The following is a 5,993-nucleotide window of genomic DNA, read 5'->3' as shown; positions in this document are numbered from 1 at the left end:
TTGCAGAATGTGGTATCCATAGGCCTTGAGTGGGTCTTTCCTAAACTCCAGCCCTAGTAATATACCTCTTTAGTCTCTCATAATTTTAGGGGGTCAGGCCCAGTGCATCAAGAGCCTGTTTCCTCATGGAGATTATTTGGACAAATATTATTTTATGCTTTTTTAAAGTCATGTGTGAGCTGGGAGTACGGTGGGGCTGTAGGCTGAGGAGAGGAGCTGCCAATGAGGTATGCTGGAGGCAATTGGTATTGTTATCTGCTGAGATAGATTCTAGAAACTCCAGGAGGCTAAAATGTTGTCCTAAAATGCTCCCAATTGGCCACAAGCCCTGGTTCTTTCTCCTAAGGAAGGAATCCAACCCCTTCCCTGCTTCCTGTGCTCAGTTAATGGCAAGGAAGGGACCTGCTGGGTGAGTGGGAACATGTATTGTCTTCAGAGACAGAGAGGCACTTAAAGGGGAGGTTACTGGAAGCAAACAGGTGAGCGGGTTAGAGACCAGCTTTTAGTGGGTCTTGCCTGCTGTATCACACTTGCTCTTCCTGGTGTTTTGGTAGCCCAGCCTTCTCGAAGTAGGGAACCTGGAGAAAAGCTCTAGCTTTATCTGCTTTCTCTAAAACAGTCATCTGTTGCTGTCCAGGACCCCTTACAGGTAGCATATCTGAGGATACCAGACTCTATGGATGCTTAAGTTTTTTTTTTTTTTTAACCTAAAATGGTGTAGCATTTGTATGTAACCTACACATGGCCTTCCTACATACTTGAAATCATCTTTTGATTCAGTGTTGTGGCACAGTGGGGTTAAGCCACCACTTGTGATGCTGTTGTCTCACATCTGAGTGCTGGTGGGTCCTGGCTGAGCTGCCTCTGATCCAGCTTCTTGCTGCTGCCCCTGGGAAGGCAGGTGACAGCACAAGTGCTCGGGCCTCTGCTGCCTATGTGGGAGATCCAGATGAAGCATTGGACTTTTGGCTTTGGCCTAGCCCGACCCTGGCCATTGTGGCCATTGGTGATAGAAGATTCTGTCTCTACCATATCATCTCTGTTGCTTTGTCTTTCAGATAAAAAAATATATTTAAAAAATCTCTGTATTATTACAATATCTAATGCAGTGTGAATACTTTGTGAATTGCTGTTGTATTTTTTTTCATACTCAGTACAGAAAGGCTTTTTTTGAGCGTTTGGATCCTTGGTTTGTTGACTCCCAGATGCAGAATCCATCTGGTGAGCTGAGCCTACTTAACACACGGCGGATATTCTCTCCCCTCCTTCCCACTGGGGAAGCCCAGCTCCCTTGGCAACATCTCTGTGGATTCCCAGGAGCTTCTGTTCTCATGATGGCTGCTCCCTGTGATTTCCTCATCCTGGTGAATTGCCCATTTTAAATGTGTCTGAATTCCTTCACCTGTTCTCTGTGCCCCAATCCTCCCCAAATATGTGGCACAGCCTGCTCCTCCCCTTTGGATATCTCTAAGCACCAGCAGCATAGGTTTTTGTCTTTGCTGGAATGTGGGGGTTAAATTTCAGCACTAAACCCCCTCCTTTTTTTTTAAGATATATTATTTGTTTTTATTGGAAAGAGAGATTTACAGAGAGAAGGAGAGACAAAGATTTTCCATCCACTGGTTCACTCCCCAGTGGCTGCAACAGCTGGGGCCAGGCTGAACCGAAGCCAGGAGCCAGGAGCTTCTTCTGAGTTGCTCACATGAGTGCAGGGCCCCAAGGCTTTGGGCCTTCCTCTACTGCTTTCCCAGGCCACAGGCAGGAAGCTGGATAAAAAGTAGAGCCGCTGGGACAAGAACTAGTGCCCATATGCGATCCCAGCACAAACAAGACAAGAATTTAGCCACTGAGCCGTTGCACCGGGGCTCCAGCACTAAACCCGTAAAAGGTAAAAAGTGGACATTGGTTATCTATAATTCCATGTGCTTTTGCTCCTGGGGAACTTGGTTCTCTGATTTAGAGAGTTTCCTGTCATCTCTCTTCTTGTTAGAACTGGAGTCTACCCTGAGCACTTTTTCCCCTCTCCTAGCACTTTGTACGCATTTGTTCAACTTCCATTCTTCGTTCATTCATTCTAAAAATGTTTCTGGAGTATTTACCATGTGCCAAGCACTGGTCTGGTTCATGAATAATTAAAGTTGCTTGACTTGATATGGTGTAATTAGGCTGTTAGTTAAAGTTTGGGTGAGCTGGAATATCCCTGCAATGTAACCTGATCTGTTCAACTGTTGGCTTGATACACCCACCTTCTCAGGATGCACCTGTCACATTCAGGACCAGGGTTCATGCTCAGACTCCACCCCATTTGCATATTCAGTGGTAATGCCATCCCCACCCCTCTTCCTTAGCAAAGTGGTGGAAGATGGGAGAGAGCACTTTTTCCACTGTGGACCCCATTTTTGCTTGGAGGTCTATTCTAGAGTTCTTCTCTTTTGTTCACAGGCAGCTCATTGGGTATTCCTTTGGGTGGGATGGGCCATACTTACACGTAAATGCATGTTCATTTCCTCACTCCTAAATAAATTGTTTCTATTTGCACACTGTATCAGTCTCTGCTTAGAATTTCTACCCCTGCATGAGGCAAAAATCTGACTTGGAAATTAATTTATTCGTTGCCCACATCAGGTTCCTTGGGGGAATTTTACCTCGCTGTACTGAAAAAACAAAACTGATTTGACAATGCTGCCGTTGGACTATCCCAGGCCAAGAAAAACCCTGTGTCTTATGATCCACTACAACAAACCCCCACTCTGCCAAGTCCAGGTTTTCCAAACAAATAAACCCTGGATCCTTGTATCCTCTGAGGTACCGACTCCCTGGTGAGAAGAAATTTCTCTTTGTCTTGATCCCCTACTTCTGTCTGCAGGTGAGACCTTGATCCTTGCAGATAGGACCATCACACTGCAAAATAAGGAACCAGGCTGCTGGTGCTTTGTGATTCCCCTGTACCTCCCGTGCAGCTTATTCACAGAACCCAAGTCAAATGAAATTCCTTGCACACATTGCAAAAAAAGTGCTTTGTTTGACAGGTTCAAATTTGTCTGCAAGTCTTCTGATTTTTCTTTTAACACCACCATCCAAAGGTCCTTTGTTCTGGCATTACCCAAAGCTCAGAAAAAAATGTTTTCTTAAGCAGTAAGGCCAAATACCCCTGCGTAAATTATGTATGATTTCGGAGGACAAGAGATCCATAGCCGGTTGTTCCTGATCTGAATTATTCTGTAATAAGGCTGATGCAGCAGAGTTTGCATGTGTGAAAAGGGCCTGGAGAGATTGAGCAGGGTGTACCTGAAGAGTAAGGTCAATCTCTGGGCAGAGGGTCAGGGCAGAGTTGGGCCTTCAGACATTGCTGGCTTGACACACTGGCTCAGCTTCTGGCATGCTCGTTGCCTTTCTCCTGTATCCCCAGTTTTTTATCCTTTTCACCCCCGCTTAGCATTATGCTGTCTAGCCTTCTCCCCAGCTACACAGAAACCAGGACTGGCCAGGGATCCTAGGTGGTCTTGTGGGTGTATGGAGGCCAGATTCTTGATAAGTCCCTGGGAATCAGGAGGAAAGAGATCTTCGGAGTAAGCGCAGGTTGGGCAGGTGGGAGGTTCTGAGCTCAGGCAGGGCACCTTCAGGTTTCCACAGCTGTTTCTGGAGACCAAGCAGCTGTCCCCAGGGCTTGCTTATTTCTCAGTTTACAAAGAAGATCCGAGGCACAGAGAATGGCATGGCAGACAACGGGCCTTGCTCTATCAGAGCATGTGGTTGATTACTCGGAGTGGCAGAAGTCACCTGCCTTGCAGGAAGATTTCTGTAGGAGCTGGGGCATGATGTGGGTTAGACCTGGAGCTGCACCAGAGACAACACATCCAACCTCAGGCTTCCTGATACTTTTGGTCACCCCCAACATCCTCCCCCTTTATTCCAGGTCTCTGGACACTTCTGCTTTCTAGAAGTATTGGGCTGAGAGCAAGGTTTTCCAGCTTCCTGTGTCTTTTGCTTCTCCCAGCTCCCAAGATCCATTCTGAAAGGGGGGGACGGGCTGTCTCCTATGTGAATGAGGAGGTCCCTGGGTCCCCCAGGATCAAGAGCTCTAGCTTAACTCATCTAGATAACCTGGGATGGAGGAAGCTCCCAGAGACATCCCGAGCCTTTAAGCTACTCCCTTTCATGCACGCCAGTCCAGCCCCTGCCTTTTTCATTTCTGTAATTTCCACAGTGCTATGTGGGAAGATCCACTGCTGAAATGCATGCCTGGTGCACATTCATTGAATGAATGAATAAATGAGAGTAAAATGAATCTCCCCTCAGTTTTTCCTTCCATATTAACCCTGAATGTAAATGGCTTAAACTCATCAATCAAACGTCATTGATTAGTAGACTGGATTAAAATAACAAAACCCATCTATTGGTTGCCTACAGGAGACATATCTCACCAATAAAGATCAGTGGAAACTATATCTCATGGATTTTAATTTTTTTTAGTTTAATCTCTTCAAAACACTTTCTTTCTCATGGTGTTGTTGATTTCTTTTTCCTTGCTGTTGTTTGTTTTGTACTGCGGCTTTTCATTTAAGGGGATGTTTAGTAACTGTGTAATGGAGACTATCATATCCAGAGTGAAGATACAATGCAGTATGCATCTCTACTTCTAGACCAAAGATGGACTCCCAGTGAAACTGTTTACTGTACCTTGACACTAGGATGCTGGACTTTCTGCCATTGTCCATGCCCACAATGATGGACGTATGACTGTTTATGAAGAATTATACTACAGTAATAATATAGGGGAACTCAGCGAGGGAGAAGGGGATTGGGAGGGTAAGAGAAATCTCAGGGCCTATGGAACTGTATCATAAAGTGATGATAATAATAAAAAGTAAAAAAAAAAGAGAGTTACAGAGAGGGGAGAGAAAGATTATCCATCCACTGGTTCACTTCCTGGATGACCATTTGCTGAGCTAGGCCAAAATCAAGAGCCTGGAACTCTTTCAGGCGTCTCATGTGAGCTGCAGGGGCCCACTTGGGGTTTTCTTCTTCTGCTTTTCCAGGAACATTAGCTGGAACCTAGATTGCAAACACAGCAACTGGAACTTGGACTAGTACTCATGTGAGCTGTTGGCATTGTAGATAGTAGCTTAACCTACTGTGCTACACTGTCAGCCCCAAGCCAAGGGATCCTAAAAAGCAAGCTGCCATGTATTTTCTTAATATGATGTTAAAATAACAGGAACAAGAGTTGATGTTAGAAAAACTTTTTTGATTCACATTTCCTTCTAAAAGTCTAGAAATTCCAATTTGTTGTAAAAATGAGCAATGACAAAATATTGAGGTCTAATCTGTGAAAAAGAAAAACCTAACATTTGTATAGACAAGCAAAGAAAGCATGCCAACATATCTTTTATTTCAAAATTAGTCAAAAAGTGTTAAGAGGAGAATCACTTCTCGGCCTTTTGGCTAAAATCAAGTGCAAAAAGTGTTAAGAAAGTGAGAAAAGGTATAAAAGAGCATGCATCAGAATGATGAACTCAGAAATAAACTGGCAAAATCAGAAATGGAATAAGTTTTCAAAACTTCACAAATTAGAAAAATGTTAGAATGAATTAACAAAGCAGATAATGCCTCAGATTAAAGTAAAAGCAGGAAAAATTTGAGTACATTAAGAAATAGATAAAAAAGGATCCAAAAGGAAGTGGTATATATTATGTCCATTATGTATATCCACATACATATGTGGGATCTTCAAAAAATTCGTGAAAAATACATGTTGTGAAAAAGTATGCACAGATTAAAAAAATTTATATCAGAGTAAATTCAACACTTTTGTTTTCATTTATTTGAAAGAACGGATGGAAGAGGGACAAAGATAGTGATAGACATAGAAATAGATAGATAGACAGATATTTTCCAGCTGCTGGTTCACATCCCAAATACCACCAGTCCAGGGCAGCCCAAAGCCAGGAACCTGGGACTCAGTACAGGTTTCCCATGTGAATAGTCAGAAA

This window comes from Ochotona princeps, chromosome 15, assembly GCF_030435755.1.
Source record: "Ochotona princeps isolate mOchPri1 chromosome 15, mOchPri1.hap1, whole genome shotgun sequence".
NCBI lineage: Eukaryota > Metazoa > Chordata > Mammalia > Lagomorpha > Ochotonidae > Ochotona > Ochotona princeps.
The sequence above is the reverse complement of the archived record's forward strand: the minus strand, read 5'-3'. Positions refer to the sequence as shown.